This window comes from Haplochromis burtoni, unplaced genomic scaffold (genome assembly GCF_018398535.1).
Source record: "Haplochromis burtoni strain Fernald_Lab_line unplaced genomic scaffold, NCSU_Asbu1 Contig_404, whole genome shotgun sequence".
In the NCBI taxonomy this organism is placed as follows: domain Eukaryota; kingdom Metazoa; phylum Chordata; class Actinopteri; order Cichliformes; family Cichlidae; genus Haplochromis; species Haplochromis burtoni.
In genome coordinates this window covers 448,374-458,002 of record NW_024582765.1, presented here as the reverse complement: position 1 = coordinate 458,002, position 9,629 = coordinate 448,374, and the positions used below count along the sequence as shown (strand labels likewise).

General features: G+C 36.2%; 1 protein-coding gene across 1 annotated transcript in view; it reads right to left on the bottom strand.

Annotated features, from left to right (window-relative positions):
- The window catches only part of si:ch211-57n23.4 (immunoglobulin superfamily DCC subclass member 3), a 22,619-nt gene that overhangs the window by 6,425 nt on the left and 6,565 nt on the right, over positions 1 to 9,629 (bottom strand). The window lies entirely within an intron of this gene.

Below are 9,629 nucleotides of genomic sequence, written 5' to 3'. Positions count from 1 at the left end.
AGAATGATCTGTTAAATCCAAATGTAATGCTATGGAAAAGTATATAACATGATCCCTATAAGCGTGTGTTACATCACATAAGCACTATTATCATTGCTAGTTAGGGCGATCGTGGCTCAAGAGTTGGCAATTTGCCTTGTGATCAGAAGGTTGCCGGTTCGAGCCCTGGCTCGGACACTCTCAGTATTGTGTCCGTGGTCAAGACTCTTCACCTACCGCCTACTGGCGATAGCCAGAGGGGCCGATGGTGCGATATGGCAGCCTTGCTTCTGTCAGTCTGTCCCAGGGCATGCAATCCATTATTATTATTTAAACCAACTGTTAACTGTATATTGCTGTACATTTACGTATTATGATTCATATTGCCACATTCATTGACCTTCTTTATAGGTAATTTCATTGTTTGATCACGTTAAAATGTTCCTAATTTAATGTCTAAAAGCACTTGGAAAAGGCAGAATCCCATGTCAAATTAGGGCAACCAACTCTATTTTCATTACAGAAAATAACCGTATTTTCATGAGAAAGTTATTTTCTGTTATGTCACGGTAGTATTTTGGCGCCCCAGCTGCCAGAATATTACTATTTTTTCAGGATTTGTTTTTTTTTTCCCTATTTATAGATAATTTCATTGTTTAATCACATTAACATGTTCCTAATTTAATGTTTAAAATCACTTGAAAAGGCAAGATCCCATGTAAAATTAGCACAACAAGCTGTATTGTCATTACTGGAAATAACTGTATTTTTATGAGGAAGTTATTTTCTGTTATTTTACGGTAGTATTTTGGCGCCCCAGCTGCCAGAATATTACCGTTTTTTTAAGATGTTTTTTGTAACATTAGCCGGCATGGAGGAAACGGACCTTTATTTCGTGGAGTGGCGAAAAGGAACCAAAAGGCGGGTGGCCAGTCTACGAAGCCTCCATCATCAAGCTAGCAGGTGCCTTTTCTCAAATGTAATATTACATTTTCTCACTTATTTGGCATGGAAGCGTAGAGCTGCCACCCAGGCAAAAGAGAAATATAAGTATATCATGTTATAACGTGAAAAGTATATCGTGCTAACAATATAATATCATGTTTGTACAATATACTTTTCATGTTTGAACAATGTAATATCACGTTATTACAATATACATAATTTTCACGTTTGTACAATATTGTGCGAACGTGATAATTATGTATATTATAATAACGTGATATTATATTATACAAACATGAAAAGGATAATGTTAGAACAATAAACATTTCACGTTATAACGTGATATAGCTCTATTTTTCTTTTGCCTGGGTGGCAGCTCCACGCTTCCATGATTTGGTAATCAAAATATGTAACTTAATTAATTATATAGTGATGTACTTTTGCCTTTTCTTATTATTCTGCCTTCTCAGAAAGGGAAAAAATACAAATAAAACTGTTTACACTTGTTATATACAATAACTGTCAAAACCTATTCACATTTAATTTGACTTTCACAGAAATCCCACGTCTCCTTCTGGCTACAGAGTAGTTACCAAGGTTAGAAACAAAGAACAGTTATGCTTTATTAATATTCACTAATTACAATGTTCCACATTTCCTTGCTTTTTTAATCATTTTTAGGCTTTTTGGAGTTTTTTTGGTTGTTTAGCAGTAATGTTCCCGCCTATTTATTTCAGCCCATGAAATCGAATGCAGATTTTCCTGATGTGAGATTTACATAAATCTAAGTAATTTTGTTTGTCGTTATCATTAATGCTGTTGCTGTTGTTGTTTTTGTGCAGTTTACAATCATATAAACCTAGCAAACATCAGTCAGCACATGCTGCCCTCTCCCATCCTCCTAAAGTAAGTATTTGTTACATAAATGAAATATAATAATAACAAAACCATAACATTAAATAACATTGTTTTCTATTTGTTAGAAAATTTACTATTTATACAAGTTTTTAAGGTATCTAATATTTTGAGTCCTAATTTCAATGATATAAATACTTTAAGAATTAGATTTTGGTTTGTCAATTGAAAGTGTGTAGATCTTGCATTATTATGGTGTTATATTATGATTATACATTCAAAGACATAAAATGGTCTTAAAATGACAATGACACAACTTGTCGTAATTGTTTATGGGGCAATATACAGACCAACATAAAGTTGTTATCGTAATAGGTCTACAAAACATTTTATGATTGATAAATTCAAAAAATAAATACATTTAATTTCTCTGAGATTCTCTGATATTCAGTTACAGTTCACAACACAGCTACCTGTACATGCGGTACTGTAATGTAAATTTAAATCTCTGCATTTTGCATCCGACTAGAAGAGTCGGATACTTTTAGCCTGTGGATACAAATGCAGATGTCCTTAATGTAAGTTGTGCATTTTAATTACATCATGTTATTTTTATCATTATTTATTTATTTTGAATGCCTTTTTTGACCATACCAAGACATTTTTGCAGGATATATATGGTGAATTTATATGCATAGATACAGTCGTAGTGCTTGACATGTGCACAGAGCAGTAGATGGACTAGGACAGAAATAATTACAATCATGATGTGGATTGCTGATGTCAGTATATATATTTTAGAGGAATGTTTTGTTTTTCACCCAAAATTAACTGTATTGCTTCAGAAGAGATTTATTACCCTCTTATATATTGTTCTGTTTTTTGTTTGTTTGTTTGTTTTTGTTATTTTCAGGTTCAGTGGTGTGTGTTCTTCTAATGGCCGCCTTCCCACTGGAGGTTTTGATCCACAGCAATTTAAAAGGTAAACAGCTTTGAAAGTAAGTTCAAATGGTTAGCTAATAGTATTCTAAAAAGCCTACTTCTCTGTCACCAGTTTTTGGATTTTTGGAATTTTTGGAAATCTAAAACTAGTCAGATACTCAAATGTTTATGCTCTTTATAGGAGGACAGAGCAAAACTGAGATCAGCGCAGAGTGAAGAACTGCCCTTGATAAGGACACTAAGACAGGCGTATATAGTAAGTGAAGACTTTCTGTGTATCTAAAATTGCATACAGCACAATCTTACTTTGCAACCACTAAAAAAATGCACAAGTAGGTGATGATGCATTGTAGTGGGTGGTAAATATATTTTAAAATGTATTTTAGTGCATATATTTTTTGGCCATTTTTTGTATATTTTGAAATATATTTCGAAATACATTTTAAAATATATTGTTATGGGGCAGCTCATAGATCTGCAGATTAAAGCCCACACTGATGCTTCCCCAGAGTTCAAGCAATTCACACATCTCAACATCATCTGATTATTAAGGAGAAGGAAAGCAAATCAGTATTCCATTGTTGAGTTGCTGCATTGAAACCTCTCGAGCATCAGCTAAATGCTCTTTCAATATTGCTTTACGCGCTGCTGATAGAATACTTTCCAAGTATACATAAACAGAAAATGGCAGGAATATGACACAGGACAATATAATATTTGTGTATGCGTTTGTATGCAGACTAGTATTCAGAATGTACCTGCATGCAATAAACTGACTATCCTTTTAGAAGGATGGTGTGGTCTGTTTACACAAGCCATGTTGCACAATTTTAAGACTAATTTTGAAGATGTGAGAACTGTTTTTTATGAAATCAGTTCAAAAAGACTTAAAACAATGCAGCCACTGCATTTTTGCTCTTTTTATCAGTCATCACAGCACCATCACCAGACAAGAGCATTGGCATTTGATGATTTTATGGCCAGTGTAATAAAAAGGAAGAGCTTACATCCAACACATGGTGTCAGACTAAAGTTTTTATTTTATTTTTTGGAGGGTGGATTTCTGGTGATATTAATAGTAGTTTGCATTAATGTGCAGGCTGGCGGATTCCTATATGATCTATATGAAAAAAGTAAATCATTTTACCTCTATTGTACCTTCTAGTTGTTCTTTTATATGCAAAGAAAAAAAACAATGTATATGATTTTTTCAGAACTTCTTTCGCTTTCACAAATGTTTTATTTGCAAATGGAAAGACAAGATATCTCTTTTAATCTGTCTAGAATAAAGTGTAACCAATTTTAATCAAACTGGAGACGTAAAATGCAGTTTAAAATGCCAAGGAGTTCGGATTTGTGCCTTTGAGGACAAATTGGCCTTAAGGGTCAAATGATTGACTGGCACTGAGGGTAACATAACTGACAGCACAAACCAGAATGTTGCCTAGAGGTAGGAATCAAATCAATAAATGATATCAACAACGGAATCAATAAGTTTTTATTAATTCCCATCTCCAGTGTTGCCATAGTACAAAGAGCTCAGTATTTTCAGTGCATATTTCCGTGTCCACAGAAAACTGCCTGTGAGGCTAGTATAAGGAAACATGATATGAAACAGAGGACACTGCCGACACGATTTAACACAATATGAATCATAACAAGAATGACACTCCTGTTGTACAGCAGAAATGCTTAAGGGGAAAGGTATCCCCACCCTGCTCGCCCTACCGCTGAAGCACAGGGTCACAGTATGGTCCCACACAGAGATTAGGTATAACATAATTGTTGAGAACCTGAGTAATAGCACAGCTCTTTCTCTTTAAAACAATATATGGAAACAGAATAAAGTGAAACTTGATTACTGAGCCTCTGAATCATAATTCCTTTAAACTAGGATGTGAGGCATAGTTGGTCGTGTACCAGATGAGATATTGTCCTTATTTTGAGAAGGGAGCAACTATTTAAAATGCACATTGTTTCAGATGTTTAGCTATAATTACATAATAGTGTTAAAGGAAGATACTTGATACTAACATGTTTTGTAGACACATGACCATTAACCACATGACATTAACTAGTCCACTATTTTGGACATCTGCCAGTCACCCAGGCCTACAGACCAGTCCACAACCATCTAGCAACTGCTATTTGTGAGGGAAAAATGAGTATTCCCCTTCCATATTGGTATTGGTGTGGAAAAGATGAACTTGTCTACAAACACTGGCCAGCTATTCTCCAAGCTGCAGTGAAACTTGCACAAACTGAAAAATTTGGGCCTTAGTGCTGCAGTCAACAAATTTCATAAAGAACAACTTTTACTTTGAAAGTGAACCATCTCCATTTCCCATTTGCATTGCATTCTTTCAAGTTGTATAACTGCTTGTCAGTTTTTCATGATTGGTGAAAAAGCCAAAAATCTGCAGGTAACAATCGGCTACCAACCAAAAGACATTACTAGAAGGTTTTTCGGTGTAGCACCTTCTTGGCATCTGATTTAACCAAAGAAAAGCCAACAGCCTCGAGGAACAACCGCCAGCCAGCTCGGGAATACAGAGCCTTCCCTTAAACCAACAGTTTTATCACATCCTACAAGTAATGTGCACATGATCTCACATGAGAAACACCAATAAAGACAAAAATAAAGGATGGGTGAGTATGATGGTGTAAGGATCTTGGTTACATTTATCACTAGAACTTTAGCAAGGACATGGGAGTTTGTCGTTTTTGCAAGGTTGTTTTATTTTTTAAATGTCCTCACTCTTTGTTTTGCTTTTCTACTCTACCTGAGCATGCAAAGCACTTTATACAACATGCTTTAAGCTTAGGTGCTTTCTATCTGACATTCACACTGTGATGGCTGCATTACAGAGCAACTTGGGGTTAGTATCTTGCCCAATGATATCTGCCATGACTGAAGCAGTGTGGGCTCAACCTGCTCTATCTACAGCCACCCCAGGTAGCATCATAGTTTCCTGTAACTCAAACAATCACACAAGACAGCCACTTTAACCTTTAAGACAATTAAGCCGAGTGATATTTACACTGTATTCCGCTTTCCCACTTCTACAAAAAACATTGACCCATTCTCACACACATTCATACACTGTTTTCCACCTGTCATACACACCGTCACACTCCAATGGATTCATATGGGGCAATACTGGGTGCCTTATCTTCCCCTAGGACACCTCAGCACGTGGACTGGAGAAGCCAGGGATCAAACCACCAATATTCCAATTGGCAGACAATTCGCTCTCCTGAGCTACAGCCGTCCAGTATTAGCAACTGTGTTTTTTTTCTGTCAACAGATCAGGTAGCCTTTATTATGTATTTTTCACTAGGGATGAATAACATGGTAATAGGAAGTACTGAGCAAAACATTTACTGTAAATAAAAACTGTTGCCTAATTAGTGTGTGTGAAAGCAAATATATACTCAGCCTCCTGTCCTTTTCACACTCTGGTATAGGTGGTATTATGGGCTGTGGAGCAGGGAAATTATTTTACTGCTATTGTTAAATAATTATCATCATTACTATTGCATTAATAATATAATCTGCAGCATTGATATTGCATTCAGAGGTTTAAACAGTGTGTGTGTCTTTCAGAAAAACTAAGTTGCAGGAGTTGACAGGAAGTTGCAGAGAGTTTGCAGAAGTGAAAGCAGAGTCTAAGTTATTCTGAGGAGCAGGCTAGACGAGGCTATTTGAATTACTAGGTTATTCAAATTGTCGGTTATACTTTTATATTCTTTTATTAAGCTTTTAGTAGAAGTTCTTGATTAAAACATTTATTCAACATAGTACATATAGTTTCAGTTAGGTTATTACACATAAGGATGAGCCTCTGGTCTGGTAAAAGGTCAGAAGTGCAACAGGTGAGATGAGAGAGCATGTAAGGTCAACACATACACACACACACACATTAGTTAGACTCATTTATAGGTGAGAAGTTGGTCATGTTTGTCTCTGGAAAGAGGAACAGCGTCTGGCAGGATGTGGGGCTCGTGTTCCAGACGAGATAGAAGACAATGTTCTTTTAAACCGTGTTAAAAGTCATTGTGGTTTTGATTTGACGTACAGTATGTATATATTCTGTCTGTGACGTATGAAGGGGCGTCATTAATTCAAACCCTGATGCTATAAAAATCTGTGTATGCTTTGATTAAGTCGAAGATCAATCCCTGTCTGCGTACAGAGTGGTCTTCCCACACGTGTATTCATTAAAATCAATTGTTTGACCAAGATCTTCTGGACCAATGGTTGTTTGTACTCTCCTTCCTCAATTATGTGAACCTTAACAGGGCCTAATGATGGTAATTGGGAATGTGCTCTTTGTAGGAATGCAGCTGTATGTTTCCTCAATATGAACCAAGAAAGAACATAGTAACATAGTGAAAAAATATGAACACCTTTTGATTTGTAACAAAAATGAACACATTGTAATGAGTGGCTTAAGATTCTGATTCTACACAGTGTTTTTGTGTCATGAATAGATGTACTGTAGAGAAGCAGTAGGTGTCCGTTTATACAGGTAATTTTCCTACAGTGTTATTAATCATTCTCTCATTTCACAGCAGCCAATCTTAGCTTGAATTTCCCATTAGATTAACTGGCCAATCAATAAGGGGGTTATTTGCAGGAAGCTGCTGTCCAGTAAAAACTACCACTTGGTATCCTTAGATTGAAGATGTGGTTCCTCACTCTGCTTTCCTGTGGGAGCTTCTCTACTCATCTCTTTCCCTGCATTTCAATGATTGAGATATTCACAGTCATGCCAGACCTTGCTGAATTTCTGGGTGATGGCCCAAAGGACTCAAAGAAGAAAGAAAGACAGGATATCTTGTAGAGCAGTGCATGTCCAAAATATACACAAATAGTAATCTCATAGTGTATATAAGTAGGAATGTCTGTATGTACTCTATCTCCTTGTTTAAATATCAATTTAAATTAATCATACATGTCTGTGCCATACATAAGCAAAGTGAAAATGTGCCTGGTAAAAACCACCTGTAGGGCAGGTTATTGCTAGAACATGATGATAACAGCTTCTGAACAACATTATGGTAAAGATGCTGTCTGAAATCTGGGAAAACATTCACAATAGTTAGATTGTATAGAAAAAGAATAGACTGTGTTCATTTTCAGTATTTAGCCAGGCTTTCCATTTGACGTCTAGATATTTAATGACTGTGGTATGTTTTTGTTGCATGCTTTTTTTTGTCCTTTTAGGTGTTGTGTTGACATTGTAATAATTGGACATCTATGTTTTAACAGGAGTTCTTACACAGAAAACAGTCTTGCAGAGTAGGAGTGTGTTTGTTTTTAACTCTTTAAAGCCTGAAAAATTGCCATAATATATTTTTTTAAATTTAGTATTTAGTTAAGCTGGCAAATTAAAAAAAAGAAAAAAGAATTAATATCAATTTGTATGTATGGGTTTTTGCTACATCGGGCTTTTTTCTGGTTCATTCCTTTAAAATATGTTGTGCATGAAGTCTCAAAAACTAAAAAAGGGTAAGGCAGTATGTTAAATAGTAACAGTGGCCTTTAAGGGAAGGCAGTTAGCTCATACAAAACCTGCCATCTGGAAAAGAGTAGGTAACTGGATCAGGTGATCCAGGTCTAAAGTTGCTTATTGAAAAACACCTTAAAGGGCATCACAGCATGTGACTATCATCATAGGTAAGGAGTCTTAACCCTGACAGACCCAACCCATCAAAAAATAGCCAGAAAATTCAGTTTTGCAACTGAGACATTCATACACCGTTGTAACAAAATCCACATTTTTTTTGCTATATCATGTTGTGTATGATATATTTTTATTAAACATTTATTATATATTTTTGTATCGCATTTAATACATTGGGTATTTTTTTGCAACTTTGTTAACAGCAATATTAATTTTAGACAAAAATAGAGTGACACATTTTTTTTCCAAAACATTTAAAATATGAAACAAAAGCAAATTTTGCCTTCAAACACTACAACCTGCATGAGCTCTTCCAATCAATCATTACACAATGGACAAAAAAATACAGTCCTCAGTGTGAATCAGTGCACCATTCCTTGGCACTGTAGCTCATTACATAGCCTTCATACTTGTGCCATTTGTTATATTTCTACATAGGGTGGATCAAATCTGCCTTCTTACAAGGAACTGGATCCAGAATCAGAAATGCTTTGATTCAAAAATGGGAAATATGCTGGGAGGAACTGCACCATCATATGAGGGAGTACTGCAAACCACTTATTGACAAGGCAAGAGTGATGCAGCGCCACATTATCCCAGATAATGAAAAGAGTGGCATGCTAGGCCTCGACAGCCGTCTCTCCTCAGGTGGGATCAGCCTTTCGTGAAGTGTGTTCAGGAAGGTTATGAGGCGTTCGCTGTTGTATGGGCCAATAGTGGGGATATGGCATAAGACACCATCATTTGAGATGGCAGTACACATGGTTATGTTGGTGCACGTCTGTCTTGAAACTGTGAAAGTGGCCCTGTACCCAATGAGATTCTTTCCACGTCTCTGCTTTTACAGAGAGCGAGGCTGGCTTCATCAACATGAATGAAGACATGATGTGCCCCCTGAGCTTCAAGCTCCATTATTCTCTAAGTAAAAAAGGGTAAAATTACAATGAAAAGTGTATCCAGTTGACTCTAACTGTATAATATGACAAGGCATTACAGTATAGTAATGTTTCCACATATTGGCATCAATATGTTTGTTGTTTCCAACATGGCGGCGCGTGCACACGCAGCGGCTTCTCTCTCTCCCGAACAAACTACTTTTTCGTGTTTTTCGTCCTGTAAGTTGCAGTGTTTTTGTAAGTCTTTGTCGCGTCTATCTGTGTGCAAGCGAGGATATGCCCGAACACTTCTTCTCGACATCGGCAGAAACAAACTTTTTAA